Below are 17,165 nucleotides of genomic sequence, written 5' to 3'. Positions count from 1 at the left end.
TTGCATGAGCAAATAGCGAGTACCAGTAGGTTCTCGCAAATTGCTCATGCAATTTCAAGGGTGCAAGGGTGTCAAAATGACACCCTATTGCACCCCTGAAATTGATATGTGCACATATGTTGCACACACACATGCTCTAAGGGCATGTGTGTGCGCAACATGAAACTTTGAAAAATGCACAAAAGTGCATTTTTCAAACTTTTAGCAAATTACCATGCAGTTCATCTTCATGGTAATTTGCTCCCCCTATTAGTGAATTCGCTAATTTTTTAACTTTCATGCATTGCATTTAAGGAATCCCAAATTGAGATTCCTTAAATTAAGGAATCTCAATTTGGGATTCCTTAAATGCTATCGCTATTTAAGGAATCGCTATTTAAGGATTCCTTAAATAGCGATTTTTGCTTTTGGGTTGATGCATTGGGATTGGGTATTTTTAACTCAATACCGGGAGCTATTAGCGAATCGGTATTTTACCGACTGGATTTTGGCTTGATGCAAAACGGTCTGCCTGTCTCCCATAACGAGGGTGATCTTAGCCCTTAATTGGCCTAAATGCGTGATCGAGCGCCCAGAGGACGAGATGCACACTTCTTGCTGGACGGTCGCAGAACACATTTGATGCTGCTCAAATAACCATGCAAAGGTAGCTCGCCCATCGTGTGTATTTGTATTAAAGATCACATTGTAGGCCGCAGTCAGGTGGCCTCCTTCATTGTAGAGGCTCCCTGTCATGAGCACAGGTGAGTGGTTCAAGTGGTGTGGAGGAAGGACTAATGTTGTAACGAGTTATCTCCAGTGTCTGTATGTGGGGTAGACATCTACCTATTTAGGGTATGCCATGGAATATCATTGTTGAGACTCACCAGATGACTTTTCAGACGATATACCCATTTCTGCTCTCTCAGGAGGAGGGCTCTCGTTCTCTCTCATGCAGCTGGGTTCAAAATGGGTTGCTCAATTACCGAGTAATTCTTTCCACAGGATTATGTGCATATCTCTGTGCAAGCCAATATCTCTAATATGCCCATGGTAAAAGCCATATTCAATTTCCACATTAACTAGACAGTACAATTTATTTGGTCAGCCACACATGACATCACCCCTCACATATACAAAATTTGCTTCTCAAAATAACTTTTTAATTCTCAGGCATATATGTATCACTATCACTGAATAGCACATTGCAGCTTAACATCAGACTCCTCCACTCTTGGCACCAAGGCTGCCACTGCGGGCCATGGGCCGCACACTTAAATCTGGGTGACACTACAAAGACCTTCACCTCTCCCCTAGAGACTCCCCCACACAGCGTTTCCTGTACTCAGGCAGGGGTCCCTGTTCCAACACTACAGGAGACTGATAGTTGTGCACAGTTATTGCGAACACTTACCCATTCCAGTAAGCCTAATAACTGTTGACCTGTGGTAGGTGTGCACCTTTGATTACAGCCTCTGCTCACCAGAAGCACCCGGTCATGCAATGCTCAACACTGGTGGAATGAGTGGATCACCACAATACTACAACTAGTTGGTCTGCCAGCAGGCCATTCCCCAATGACACACCTAATATCTGGAAAAACATCCCCGTATCCGTAAGGAACCCCTCCCCAATGCTTCTCCTATTTGGCAGAGTTGAAGACACACCACTTTACAGAACACTACATCACAACGCAGTAGCAATCCAGTAACCAGCTACTATTATTTATCAAATACTGACTGTATGCTTGCCTTTGACCATGTACAACACTCTCCAGCCTTTTTGGCTAAGTTGGCACTACACAAATACCACATACATACCAACTTAGGGCCTGATTATGACTACTGCCGTAGCCACTGTAGCAGTGCGGGCACCGCGGCACCCGCTTTCCGACCACCCTATTACAAGTTGTGCGGCTGGACCGTCATGGGACCGCTGCTACTGCCTCGGATCTGCGATCCCTGGTGGTCTTGCAGCGGTCTGAGGCCTGCAATATGCTGGCGGTGCCGCTGCGGCACCGCCAAGCATAATACGAATTTCCTCACCACCACAGTTTTCATGGCTGTAAGCCCGCCATGAAAACTGGTGGTGAGCAAACTAAGGGGGACCTACAGGGCCCCCTGGTGCCTCAGGACCAAAGGGACGCATGTACGGGCCACCAGACCAGACGAAATTTCCTAATCTGGTAGGCGGTGTCAGTACGGCTTTGGCAGTGTGGCAGCGGGGCGCTGGCGTGGTGGATACAGCCAAAGTCGTAATCAGGCCCTTAATCCTCTTTCATGCGATCAGCACAGAAGCGATCAGGGCTTTTTCAATATCTGGTTTTCTGCTTAGTGTACCCTGAGACCAATATAAACTTTGGCTGAATGTGTTCACTCACTCCTGCAAAATGGCACAGGAAGTAATAGAACATTTACAGAGCTGCTTTTAATTCCTCAGACCAGCCTTGGGTGGAAATTGTTTTTGCTAGAGTTGAAGGAGCAAGATCAAACACCTGCCTATGTCCATATGGCCCAGGGAAATTGATAGCCCACCAGCTATGTCAGGAGAAGTAATAAACCTAGAAGTAACTATGAACTCATATCTATACCTTATACCACATGCCAATGAGGTAACAATAATGAAGACACTGCAACGTATATGTGACATACCTTGGATATCAACCAAAACTGCAAGATCTCTAAGCGTGACTAAACTAATAGCCTATTAATTAGAACCCCACGCTTCATCATATGCAGAATTCAACAAATCCAAAATGCTGCGCAAGACTCCTCCGCTGCCTTCATTCGAGAGAATACGATTCCAATCATGTACACATTCTACTGGCTGCCTGTAGCTAGACAATCAAAGCTCAAAGCACTTGGTATCATTTACAGACCCTCCCAATGAAAAGGACCTCTGTACCTAGAAATTAAATGTAAGCTGTTAGAAAAACCCCACTCCCACACCGGAAAGGGTGGTGGTAACGGGGTCTTTCCAGACATACACAGTGGTAGCTTGGCTCGAGTGGTCAGGGGTCAGGCACCGTGTTAAGCATACGTTATACCCATACAATAACCATGCGTGCATCCGTTCCAAAAACGACACTACACCTTAAAAATTATACTGAAAATATCTCTGTGTTTATCTTCTTTTCTCTTAGTTGCTGATTAAATAAATAATAATACAATCACAGAACACAAGGCTTCTCCTTAAAAAGTGCAGGTCAAATAAATAGTAACACTTTACAGGTGCAATAAATAGGTTCAGGTCAAATAAATACCGTGAGGGAATAAATACTGTGCAGAAATAAGTTAGCTCAGGACAATAAATACATTACAGGAATAATTTAGATAAATACAATAAATACAGTACCCTCAATAAATAATACCAGCCAACAATGACATTTGTAAAATCAGATCACATTTAAAATACTATGGGCTGATTTGGCCCAGTCACAGCTTGTGGTTAGGTGGATGGCCTGAGGGTGTCTCACCTAGCTTGGGTAAGGCTGAGGCTAAAACTGAGGTAGATCAAGGGTAATCTAGGGATCTGGCTCTCCCAAACTACACAACCCCTCACACAGGTCACTGTATCAGTCTCAGTCCACCCCTGGCACTTCCAGGCTGGTTCTAACACCTCTTTATCCCTTAGGATGGTCTCTTAGAGCTCCACAGGGCCTTAGGCGCCCTCTACTCCACTTACTGCCCTTTTTATGAAGCTCCGACGCCGCTGGAGTTGTGTCGACGCCGTGAGGCGGTTCCGGTTCGATGTCGGCGGCCTCGGTGCAATGTCAGTTCTTGACGACGCCGGTAGGCGGTTCCGGTTCGATGTCGGCGGCCTCGGCTCGATGTCGACCTCCGGTTCGATGACGTCGGGCTGTCTTGGCTCGATGTCGACTTCGGGCAGCTCCGGTTCGATGTCGGCGGCCTCAGCTCGATGTCGACCTCCGGTTCGATGACGTCGGACTGTCTTGGCTCGATGTCGACTTCCGCCGGCTCCGGAGTGCGACCCCCACTCCCGACCTCCGGCACGATTCTCTTCAGGTTCCGGCGACTCCGGAGTGCGATCTCCACTCCCGACCTCCGGCACGCTTCACCTCGGTCTCCGGCGACTCCGGAGGGCGGACTTCACTCCCCCGTCGACGCCGCTCACTTGACCTCAGGTGTCTTACTCCTCGACCTCTGGTACTCTCCACGACCTCCGTCGGCGCCCTCTCTCGACCTCTGGCGGCTCCGGGTACGACGTCTGCTTTCCAGTCAGCGCCGCTTCTCCACCTCGGGCTCCAGGTCTCAGGCTTCTCGACGTCGGACTCCAGGGAAACCAATAAACAGGTCAGATTCTTGCTTTTCTTTACTTCTAAGGCCTGTTCCTGCTGTCCAGGTCCTTAAGATGGTTTTTCTTGCTTTCTCCCACACAGGGCTCCAGGCTGGGCTCAGTCAGCAGGGACTAGTATCAAGGGTGGGTTTATGGACCCCACTCCAGGCACAAGGTTCCACCCCTGCTGCCTCACTCCTTCCTCCTTCAGGTTTCTGCTGCTCTCTCTTCACCAGTCAGGTGCCAACTGCCAGCTCCAACTGTCAACTCTGGCTTAGCTTCCCAACATTCCAAACCGCCTCCAACTGTCACAGGGTTCTGGAATGTTCTGGAAGGTGCTGGTAGGTTCCAGTGATGTCACAGGTGACAATGGGTGGCCACCATTTTGTGCTCCAGGCCCTCAGACAGAAGTTCCAGGGGTAGATAAAATGGCTCCCTGAATCTGCATCAATACGAAAACGTCTGGTGGTTCCCAAAAAGGAAAAATACTAACAGGGTTTGAGGCAAAAGTGGGACAAAATAAATAATGATGAGGAGGGACCACCCAAAGGGCTGACAGGTCTAACACGCGTCCCCCCCAGCTGAAAGTGGGGAGAGCTACCCAACCCCTTGGGAGTTCTCATCACTAAGGCGGAAATACCTTGAGAGACCGTCTGCATTGGCGTGGTCCACTCCAGGCCGATGTTCCACCTGAAAGTCCATTCCCTGTAGGGAAATAGACCACCTCAACAACTTGGGATTCTCCCCCTTCATCTGCATCAGCCAACGAAGGGGTCTGTGGTCGGTCTGAACCAGGAAGTGCGAGCCAAACAGGTATGGCCACAACTTCTTCAGAGCCCATACCACTGCAAAGGCTTCACGCTCTATTGCACTCCACTTCTGTTCCCTGGGAAGTAGTCTCCGGGATAGGAAGACCACGGGTTGATCCAGACCCTCTTCATTGAGTTGCGATAACACTGCCCCAATGCCATGTTCTGATGCATCTGTCTGGACAATGAACTTCTTGGAAAAGTCTGGGGCCCTTAAGACCGGGGCCTCGCACATGGCTTGCTTCAGCTTCACAAAGGCCTGCTGACAAGCCTCCGTCCAGACTACCCGTCGAGGTTGTTTCTTGGACGTGAGCTCCGTGAGGGGGGCTACGATGGTACCGTACCCCTTCACGAAGCGGCGGTAGTATCCCGTGAGGCCCAGAAAAGCTCGGACCTCAGTGTGTGTCTTGGGGGGTTCCCAGGCCATGATGGCCTCGATCTTCGCCTGGAGGGGTTGCACCGCTCCCCTACCCACCAAGTGTCCAAGGTACACTACCGACCCCTGCCCGATCTGGCACTTGCTGGCCTTGATCGTTAATCCAGCTTGTCTCAGGGCCTGGAGAACAGCTTGCAGGTGACGCAAGTGATCCTCCCAGCTGTTACTGAAGACGGCTATGTCATCCAGATAAGCAGCAGAGAAACTCTCCATTCCGGTGAGGATCTGGTTTACCAGGCGCTGAAACGTGGCAGGTGCGTTCTTGAGCCCAAAGGGCATCACACAGAACTGGTAGTGGCCATTGGGCGTGGAGAAGGCTGACCTTTCCCTTGCTCCATCAGTCAAAGAGATCTGCCAGTACCCAGAAGTAAGGTCAAAGGTACTTAGATATTGGGCAGCTCCCAGCCGGTCAATCAATTCATCCGCCCTAGGGATCGGATGAGCATCAGTTTTGGTTACTGAATTCAGTCCCCGGTAGTCCACACAGAACCTCAGTTCCGGTTGGCCACCCGGTGGTGCGGCTTTTGGTACTAACACCACCGGACTGGACCAGGGGCTGCTAGAAGGTTCGATCACTCCTAGCTCCAGCATCTTAGTGACTTCACTGTTAATGCTGGCCTTCACCTTGTCTGACATCCGGTAGATCTTGGACTTCACAGGTGGGCTGTCTCCTGTGTCCACATCATGGACGCACAGGTGAGTCCTACCCGGAACAAGGGAGAACAACGAAGAGTACTGCCCCAGGACCTGGCGGCAGTCCTCCTGCTGTTCAGGAGTTAGAGATGGGGAGAGAATCACTCCCTCCACCGACCCATCCTTCTCTTGAGACGCAAACAAATCTGGGAGAGGCTCGCTTTCCACGTCCTCTGCTCCGTCAGTCACCATCATCAAGATGACTTCGGGCCTCTCGTGGTGGGGTTTGAGGCGGTTGGCGTGCAGCACCCGTAGGGGCTGACGAGGGGTTTTAAGGTCCACCAAATAGGTAGCCTTACCCTTCTTCTCCAACACCTCAAAGGGTCCTGACCAGCGATCCTGGAGGGCGCTAAGCTCTCCTGGTTCGATCACCCACACCTTGTGGCCAGGCTCCAACTCCACCGGGTGAGCGTTGTGGTCATACCACGCCTTCATTACTGCTTGGCTGGCCTCCAAGTTGTCAGAAGCTTGCTTCCACAACTTAGCCATTTGGCTCCGGAAGGCCAGCATGTAGCTCACCACATCCTGGGGAAGCTTTCTGGGAGTTCTTTCCCATCCGTCTCTCACCAGGTTGAGAGGTCCACGTACAGGGTGCCCATACAGAAGCTCGAAGGGGCTGAAACCCACTCCCTTCTGTGGCACTTCCCTGTAAGAAAAGAGTAAACAGGGTAGGAGGACGTCCCATTTCCTCCACAGGCTTTCAGGCAGACTTCTGATCATGCCCTTCAAGGTTTTGTTAAACCTCTCCACCAGACCATTGGTCTGGGGGTGGTAAGGAGTGGTGAACCGGTAGGTCACTCCACACTCCTTCCACATCGCCCGCATGTACGCTGACATGAAGTTGGTCCCCCTGTCGGACACAACTTCCTTGGGAAAACCCACTCTGGTAAAGATTCCCATCAGGGCCCTAGCCACAACAGGTGCTGTTATGGTCCTCAGAGGTATTGCCTCTGGGTACCGTGTGGCATGATCCACCAGAACCAGGATAAACCTGTGACCAGCTGTAGTAGGTGGATCTAACGGACCCACAATGTCGATGCCCACCCTTTCAAAGGGGGTGCTAACGACAGGAAGTGGTTCCAGGGGAGCTTTTAGCTTCATCCCTGTTTTCCCACTGGCTTGGCAAGACACACATGTCCGGCAGTAGGTATCGGACGACACTTTCATTTGAGGCCAATAAAAGTGTGGGACAAGACGGTCGAAGGTCTTGTCTTGCCCCAGGTGTCCTGCCAAGGGGATCTCATGAGCCAACTCCAGAAGGAAGGCTCGATAACGTTGAGGAACTACCAAGGCTCGTGACGATCCATGTAGGGGTGCCTTGGGTTCACTGTAGAGGAGGCCATCCTCCCAGTAAACACTGTAGTTCCCTTCAACGTTCCCTGCTGCCTGGGCTTCGGCCTGACGCCTCAGCCCCTCAAGGGTAGGGCACTCCCTCTGGCCCTGGCAGAATTCCTCCCTGGACGGGCCTCCCTCCACGAGCCACTCGGCCGGGATGGGTAGGTCCTCCAGTTCGGTGACATCCCCCACCGCAGACTCCTGGTCCACCACCTCCGGTGGCCTATCCGTCCTTCGGGGTGTGGACGCCGAGGCAGGCTCCTCCTGTCCTCGGTTCTTCCCTTGACTGGCAGCTGGTTGGGCCTTTGTTCCAGGCTCCAGCCGAAACGAACTCCCTCTCCGGGTAGTCGCGGACCTTGTGCTCACACAGGCCCAGTCAGGTGTACCCAGCATCTCAGTATGAGTCCGGTATTCCACCTCCTTCCAAGCATTGTGCTCCATGTCATTCCCCAGCAGACAATTGACTGGCACGGCAGGGCTTACGGCAACTCGAAGTGAACCTGCAACCCCCCCCCATTCAAAGGGAACCTCGGCCACCGGATAGTGGCCTGTTCTGCCGTCAGCCATCGCGGCTGGGTGGAGTAGATCGGGAATTACCTGCTCTGGAGTCACCAGTTGGCTACGCACCATAGTCATACTGGCTCCTGTGTCTCTCAGAGCCTCCCCTCTTTGGCCGTTGATGGTGACCCACTGCCCATACTTTACGGTATTTGCGGGCACCTGGATCTTAGGAACCATCTCCCGTTCTCCCAGGGACACTAAAGTGACACCCGCCCACTCCCTTCCCTTAGTTAAGGGCATCTCCTCCCCGAGCACTGCACTAGCTACTCCGGGGGTCTTTCCTCCAATGGGAGGGGGTGGTCGTTTCGGGCACTTCGCATCTCCCTTATAGTGTCCAACGCCACCGCACTCGTAGCAATGGACAACCCTTGGCTGCTGACTCTGGCCAGGATTAGGGTTTCTGGGTGGGTTAGCCCTAGGGGTGAGTCCTGTTCCCTTCCCTTGGAAGTTATTTTGGGGGCCTTTGGAGAACTCCTTCTTCTTTTCCCCTCCCTCTTTCTTCTGGGGGGCGCCCTGTCCGGCCTTTTGAGTATCCCCTCCAGTCCCCCTTGTGGACACCCGGGTACTAGCCCAAATGTCCGCCTCCTCAGCAAGCTTCCGGGGATTGGTCAGCTTGCTATCCACCAGGTGTTGACGCAGTTCAGGGAAACATTTTTCGAGCAGGTGTTCCTTCAGTACTAAATCAAACAACCCCTCGTAGTTCCTCACTTCACTGCCCTGAATCCAACCCTCTAGTGCCTTCTTTGCATAGTCCAGGAAGTCCACCCAATTCTGTGTGCCCAGTTTGTGACTACCCCTGAACTTCTGTCTGTACTTTTCGGGTGTTAGTCCAAACTTTCTTATGAGCGCCACCTTCATGGTGGGGTAGTGGGTCTGCTCATCCTCCTCTAGGGCCAATAATGCATCCCTACCAGCTGGAGGCATGTACTTGTACAATCCCGCTCCCCAGTACTTCTCTGGAACCCCATGGGCCCTTAACGAGACCTCATAGGCCGCTAGCCACTTGGCAATATCGTCGCCCACTCCATAGCTAGCTACTATGTCCTTTGGCAGGTAGGGTTTGGGTTCCCTGGTGAACTCTCTTTCTTGGTCTTTGCTGCCACCATTAGGAACAGTGTGTGCCCCGACTCTTAGGATCTGAAGATCTATCTCTTTCAGCCTTAGCTCATGAGCCATCCTCTGTTCCTCCTTCTCTTTCTCCAGCCTTGCTAAGTCCCATGTGAGCTGTCTTTTCTCCCTCCGATCTGTTAACTCCACTTCAGACAAGCCACCGCTAGAGGCACTGCTGCCCTTCCTGGAAATGGTTCCGGGCCCCGCTACTAGGTTCCCCACCTCAGGTTGGTACAGACCAGCTCCCTCATTGTCGGGCTCTCTATCCCTGTCCTCCTCCTCAGCCTTGCTTTCTCGTCGTGCCTCCCCCCAAGCCCTTAAGCTGGTTTGGAGTGCACCCTTCTTTGCTCCTGGGGGACAATACACCCCCTCCCGCTGACAAAACTCCCTGAGTTGGGCCACAGTATAGGTTTCCAGGTCTTCTAGCACAAACTCCATTTTGCCCACTCAGAACAGAAGACAGGTTTTTACAGAAGCAATGCAGGGGGGTACCTTTAATAATACCTCCTCCCACCACCAGAGTAAATTTGGAAAAAACAAAAACTCACAATTAGGAAGGCCGCTTTGAGAAAACTCCAGGTGTAGGCCTATGGACTACCCACAGTTATTGTCGAGTATGCGTAGGCACAGCTCAATCCCGCCGCTGAACACCAATCATGTTAGAAAAACCCCACTCCCACACCGGAAAGGGTGGTGGTAACGGGGTCTTTCCAGACATACACAGTGGTAGCTTGGCTCGAGTGGTCAGGGGTCAGGCACCGTGTTAAGCATACGTTATACCCATACAATAACCATGCGTGCATCCGTTCCAAAAACGACACTACACCTTAAAAATTATACTGAAAATATCTCTGTGTTTATCTTCTTTTCTCTTAGTTGCTGATTAAATAAATAATAATACAATCACAGAACACAAGGCTTCTCCTTAAAAAGTGCAGGTCAAATAAATAGTAACACTTTACAGGTGCAATAAATAGGTTCAGGTCAAATAAATACTGTGAGGGAATAAATACTGTGCAGAAATAAGTTAGCTCAGGACAATAAATACATTACAGGAATAATTTAGATAAATACAATAAATACAGTACCCTCAATAAATAATACCAGCCAACAATGACATTTGTAAAATCAGATCACATTTAAAATACTATGGGCTGATTTGGCCCAGTCACAGCTTGTGGTTAGGTGGATGGCCTGAGGGTGTCTCACCTAGCTTGGGTAAGGCTGAGGCTAAAACTGAGGTAGATCAAGGGTAATCTAGGGATCTGGCTCTCCCAAACTACACAACCTCTCACACAGGTCACTGTATCAGTCTCAGTCCACCCCTGGCACTTCCAGGCTGGTTCTAACACCTCTTTATCCCTTAGGATGGTCTCTTAGAGCTCCACAGGGCCTTAGGCGCCCTCTACTCCACTTACTGCCCTTTTTATGAAGCTCCGACGCCGCTGGAGTCGTGTCGACGCCGTGAGGCGGTTCCGGTTCGATGTCGGCGGCCTCGGCGCAATGTCAGTTCTTGACGACGCCGGTAGGCGGTTCCGGTTCGATGTCGGCGGCCTCGGCTCGATGTCGACCTCCGGTTCGATGACGTCGGGCTGTCTTGGCTCGATGTCGACTTCGGGCAGCTCCGGTTCGATGTCGGCGGCCTCAGCTCGATGTCGACCTCCGGTTCGATGACGTCGGACTGTCTTGGCTCGATGTCGACTTCCGCCGGCTCCGGAGTGCGACCCCCACTCCCGACCTCCGGCACGATTCTCTTCAGGTTCCGGCGACTCCGGAGTGCGATCTCCACTCCCGACCTCCGGCACGCTTCACCTCGGTCTCCGGCGACTCCGGAGGGCGGACTTCACTCCCCCGTCGACGCCGCTCACTTGACCTCAGGTGTCTTACTCCTCGACCTCTGGTACTCTCCACGACCTCCGTCGGCGCCCTCTCTCGACCTCTGGCGGCTCCGGGTACGACGTCTGCTTTCCAGTCAGCGCTGCTTCTCCACCTCGGGCTCCAGGTCTCAGGCTTCTCGACGTCGGACTCCAGGGAAACCAATAAACAGGTCAGATTCTTGCTTTTCTTTACTTCTAAGGCCTGTTCCTGCTGTCCAGGTCCTTAAGATGGTTTTTCTTGCTTTCTCCCACACAGGGCTCCAGGCTGGGCTCAGTCAGCAGGGACTAGTATCAAGGGTGGGTTTATGGACCCCACTCCAGGCACAAGTTTCCACCCCTGCTGCCTCACTCCTTCCTCCTTCAGGTTTCTGCTGCTCTCTCTTCACCAGTCAGGTGCCAACTGCCAGCTCCAACTGTCAACTCTGGCTTAGCTTCCCAACATTCCAAACCGCCTCCAACTGTCACAGGGTTCTGGAATGTTCTGGAAGGTGCTGGTAGGTTCCAGTGATGTCACAGGTGACAATGGGTGGCCACCATTTTGTGCTCCAGGCCCTCAGACAGAAGTTCCAGGGGTAGATAAAATGGCTCCCTGAATCTGCATCAATACGAAAAAGTCTGGTGGTTCCCAAAAAGGAAAAATACTAACAGGGTTTGAGGCAAAAGTGGGACAAAATAAATAATGATGAGGAGGGACCACCCAAAGGGCTGACAGGTCTAACATAAGCAATACAAACAAAATAAGATACTGCATTGCAGGGTAGAATGAATCGTCATACAGCCTTACAAAAATAAATATGTAGGAGGATCCCCTTTATGTTTGGAACTCCAGGAGCATCTAAAGTCCAGAACAGAAGTGAAAACATGTTTGTCCCAAGTTAATTACATCAACTGCTGACCTTGGGATAGAAACCAGAACAATAACCCCTCTAACCAGTATAATCAGGCCCAAAGCTACAGAACAATCCCGAAAAGCGCATTATAACAAGAAGACAGACAAGAGTACCCAATCCAAAGCTCCACCCAACATAGCCTTGGAATGATCTCAATATATAGATAGAATGTAATCATTTAGTCTTCTCGATCATAACATATGTCTCTCTAATGAATATTAGAGCACCCGCTGTCACTCAGCAGCCTAGGGATACAGTGGACTTTAACCATAGCCCCCTCCCCACACGCACTTCACAGATATAGTAAACAATGTCTACTCGAACTCTAACCACAAGGTGGAGGACAGTAATCCTGGTCTTTATGATGGGACCACAAGCCTCAATTTGATTTCATCCATACAACAATTCACTACATTATCTTATAGGCTATAGTAGTATATAGGTTATAGTAGCTCGCTTAATTATCCACTCAGTTCTTAAAAGACGGGCCTTCCAAAGCTGAAGGGATCTGCCACAGATTGCTGATCATCAGAAGACTCTAACATAGTCCACCCTGCAGATGCCAAAAAGTCACATACTCTAAGCACTGACACCCTAAACAATATTGCCTCTGAGTGGACATGACATTGGATTGTCAAAGGAATTTTAGTCTTGATAACGTGTATCCTCCGACATACGAAATTATCACACTTCAGAATAGGTCCGGGATGTATGATATGATGGTGCAAGGCTCTTTAAAAAGAGGGTAGTTTATCCCTTCTAGTACTAGGTTTGTCACCTTCATGTCATCATCACTAATGCTAATGACATCACTAACACTGGAGGACTGAGGATGGGAGATCATATCCTGGCACAAAAGAATTCAGAAACCTAAAGGATGGTGCCAAGGCCTGCCACACTATTCCTCATTATTTGAGGGTCATTACAGCAGAAAGGCTTGCGCCCTCAGGGCTCCTTTATCAGACTGGCAGTGTCAATGTGCCACCTAGAGTACTGACATCGCCATCTTGGGTATTACGCTAGACTGAGGAATCATTGTCATGCTTTTGCTTCTCAAGTGACTACACCTCTATTCCTTAATACCTATTTTCTTCCCTTCCCAGCACCACCTCTCTTCAGTGGATTCCTGGTCAGGATTTACAACAGGACTCCATCCTCCGAACCCAAAATATCAATGAGGGAGGAGCCTTGAAAAAGAAATAGGGGTGAACTGCCAGAGAACTAAAATATAGGCCAGACTTTCCCTAACCCTCAGGTTGATCAAGGGGATTACTGCATGATTGCTTTCCCACGATTGGGGAAAGCAACCCTATCAGGCAGATGGTCTCTTGGTTTACTCTGTGACAACAATCTACTGCCAGTCTCGGGCAGTCATATGTGGTCTCACTTGTACATGTGTGACATCTGTCTACAGTCAGTTAGTTGGTCTAAAAGTAAAATGCAGTTGTGAAAGCACTGCATTATTTTATATTTTCAAATATATGCTTGCTTTGGTAGATTTTAATGTTTGTTTATGGGAAATCAAAGTAGTCCAATTTATAATGTGCTCTTTAAATTTTATTTTACTACAATATGGTTTCTCAATTTGACTTCCTGGTTAGATTACGCAAGAACAATTCCTCATAGTTACTGAAACAGCACAGACTAAGAAATGCTTTTGGATCAGGGTCTGTGGCTGTGTACTTTGAGTTGTTTGCAATACTCTGTGTTACCAGACTGAAAAAGCATAACTTTCTGTGCACCATATGGCCTTTGTAACGTACTCCCAACTGAATCAATACATTTCGCTCCATTGAATTGAAAAGTTGTCTTGGATGCTATCAACTCATCTCAGATTTACCAAAGCCTTTGAATTGAAGAAAAAATAATAATACACAGAGAGGATCTTTGGGTCGCCCCTTCAGATATTAGTTTACTTGGGTCTACTCACTTTAGCCATTGCTTTGGTAAAGTATCATTCACATTTTGGATCATATCAGAGGGGTATTTCCTCTTCACCAGCCTCCATCAAAATAAGTGGCGTGTTGGTATATGAATCTGCCTATGGAGGTCTGCCACTGCAGTGCATAGGCTCCGAAGTGTCCATACACTGCAATGTAGGAAGATGTAATATCTGTTAATGGTACTGGCTGAGCAATAAGGCATTGTCTCCTCCTGCACACCCATCCTCCTCCCACCTCAGGCAAGAAAGGCAACAGGTAAAATTTGAAGTCATCCTAAATGGCTGCCATCTTTGTGAGGGTCACACTTGCTGTACTGCTCTAGAGTCAGCTTAGGGTGCAAGTTTGCGACTGTGTATCATGGTCGAGTGTAATAACTGACACATGCTATTTACTAGTTTGACTATCATCAGCCTTGTCTTTAAACCTACCAAACTTGTGTACTCCTATAGCCAGATACTTTCCAACCCATAGCATGCTGACCTTGCTGCATGGGTGAACAACGTCAATGAATGTTCCTCCTTAGTGTCTGAGAGATGTCAAATTTCATATTTCAAATTTTTTTTTACTTTACAGTTTTCTTGTTTTGATTCATGATAAAATTAACAAAAATGTAAAACTTCTAAATGGCCACTGCCTTTTACAGAGACAGGAATGAAAGTAAAGCCACACATGGCATACTTTTTGAAATTGTGCCAATACCCAAATTTCTACATGTATAGTGTATAACGCAGGCAGAGAAGGGAACTGGGGTGCAGGGAGATACATTATTTGCACAGAATCACTTAAATGGGAAACTGGGATCAGAAGTGATGTACCCTGTTTCTCTAGTGGGCTCACTATAGGTAGATGAATAAGCAGTATTGACACATAAATATACATAAACATGTCCGCCATCTTTGTTTTGCTTTGACAGTTTGTTTCTCGCACAGGGCTATGTCGGCAGTGAGCATTGTCCAACCAGTGGGTATGTTTCATGAGCCAACTTTAAAAGGTGGCTCCCACTTCCGTTTGAGTCTTCTACAGGGAGCACTAGGTATCTCAGTGAAAACCAAGGAGCGTCCGGGTATCAGAGAGAGGAAGGTTAAGCCATGTACAAGGAACAGGAATCCCTGGCAGCATAGGTCAGTCTCCACTCTGTACCCGCGATGCGATGGGTGGTGTGTTGCCAGCTATCTGTCCCTTCTGGGTTCCTAGCGGTGCTGCTTCTCTACAAGTAAGAAGTGGAAATGTTGAACTCCATGCTTTCTTAAAATGCAGCAATTGTAATTGCTCCTTGCCTTTCAAGCTTCTAAACTGCCTAGGAATAGTCTTACGTCTCCAGTATGCTTTAGATGGCACACACCATGCCTGAGATGGCTGCTCTGTCTGTAAACATTTGCAAGTAAGTCCACGAGTATGTAAACTTCACACTGCCTTCTGTGGGCATGGAATTTCTTATGTGGTTCAAGTGTTACTGGCTACCACTTTCTGCATAGTCAGGTATTTTTGTACACTACACTCTGCGTGTGAAATCATACATAGGTGGTTCCTCAATATTGCAGTGTAGGTTCAGTGCCAGCTTGAGCACATGAAAAACTGAAGCCTTCATCTGCAGGACATGTTTCTCACTATATGCAGATGGGTGAGAGGGAATGTGTTTTGTTTTACATGTTTTCTGTACCCACACCATGTCATCTTCTGGCAGCTTCATAACACACCCAATCATTTTCACATGTAGTAGTACAAAGGCCCTTTCAGTTATAAGCCAACCTCTACTGACTTTGCCAATGCTAGCTTGTTTTGTCTAACTTTTTCACCCATAGGATGGACAGGAATATCTGGTCACACAAAGTTCTGTCTGTGTTGTGGTACCCCATTTGCAGCATTAAGACACGTTCTCGCCACTTGTAAGGCACTGATTCCATACCGAGATAAGGTAAAAGAGTTCCTGGGAACAAAACTGGGAAGAAGCATTCAAGTGAGCACAAATTTGCAGATTTTTGGCTCGAAACGCTATTTGCCTAGCGATTTTGAAGCCAATGTTTTTGGTACACTTTGGCAATAACTAGAATGCAAATAGTCAGAGGTCCAGTTGTCCAATGGGAAGGAGAAATCGATCAAGGTTATGAATTATGAACTTGCAATTGAGAGTCTAGGGAACAGCATTGATTATCATGCCACCAGTGGCATAACACAGAACGATGCTCCTGTCCCCCCTACAAACTGTGGTGAGAGGCCCGGAGACTCCTGGATCTGCCAGATATTTATAAGCCTTAGAGTGAAAGGAGGATGAGTGGAGGGTGGACGCCCCCTGAACTGCAAGAGCTGGAGGAGGCCTGTGTTGCCCCTTCTGCAGAGCATAAGACACACGCCTATCATTTAATATCATATAAGACCCTATTCTAAAACCTTATTTAATTTGCAACACTGCTAGCATAAAGAAATAGGTATTAGTGTGAGCCTGTGCATTTGAATCAGACCATCATAGACTGAAATGTTGGTTAGAATTAGTTTGATGCTAAGTTTTGTTTACATTTTTGACGGGAGTAGGTGACACAGTGGACTGGACGAGATGCAGAATGTCACATAATGAAATATAACCTCCTAATTCATGAATGGGAAGACAAAAAAAGGTAATATAAAAAAAGTCAATCATATCTCAGAAGACTCATGCATAAGACAGTAGAGCCATCCCTTGGCCAATTTTCTAGATGGGGAAAACGTTTGAGCATCTTCTGCAACTCTCTGGAGCTCATGAGATCTCTAATAATTACTATGGGTTGTGTGGGGCACAAATTCCAGACTACTGTGGCTATTCACAAAGGTAACTCATACTTGTGAGTAATTTTACTATTTTGGGCTATATATAAAATCCAGGGAATGGAGTCAAATTTATGAGTGTACGTTACTGCTGCCAAAAAGAAATAGTAGTAAGTCCAGCACTACACGTGGCGTGTAATGCTTTTAACCACTGTTAATAGTTTGCCCAACTATCATCAGCAACAGCTGACAGCAAAAGTGCAAAATGAGGGAAAAAACTATTAACAGCTGTTAACACCCTGCAACATGTGGACTATAAGATTAGTGCACAGAAAGAGTTAAACTCGCACCTCCTTATAGAACCCTACATCACAATGCTCCAACCGTTCACAACCCACCTACCTCTCTGATATCACTCGTTAACTCCATGCCTGTACACTGGTCTGCTGCCTTTTGGCTAGGCTAGCGCTACAGAAATCCCATTTACAAACATACAC

The 17,165-nt window shown here is 48.6% G+C and overlaps 1 protein-coding gene across 5 annotated transcripts in view; it reads right to left on the bottom strand.

The window, feature by feature from the left end:
* The window catches only part of FAM161A (FAM161 centrosomal protein A), a 103,360-nt gene that overhangs the window by 24,464 nt on the left and 61,731 nt on the right, over positions 1 to 17,165 (bottom strand). The gene's annotated exons all lie outside the window — the stretch shown is intronic.

This window comes from Triturus cristatus, chromosome 6 (genome assembly GCF_964204655.1).
Source record: "Triturus cristatus chromosome 6, aTriCri1.1, whole genome shotgun sequence".
Classification (NCBI taxonomy): Eukaryota; Metazoa; Chordata; class Amphibia; order Caudata; family Salamandridae; genus Triturus; species Triturus cristatus.
Note: the sequence above shows the minus strand (reverse complement) of the source record. Positions and strands in the feature narration are given on the sequence as shown.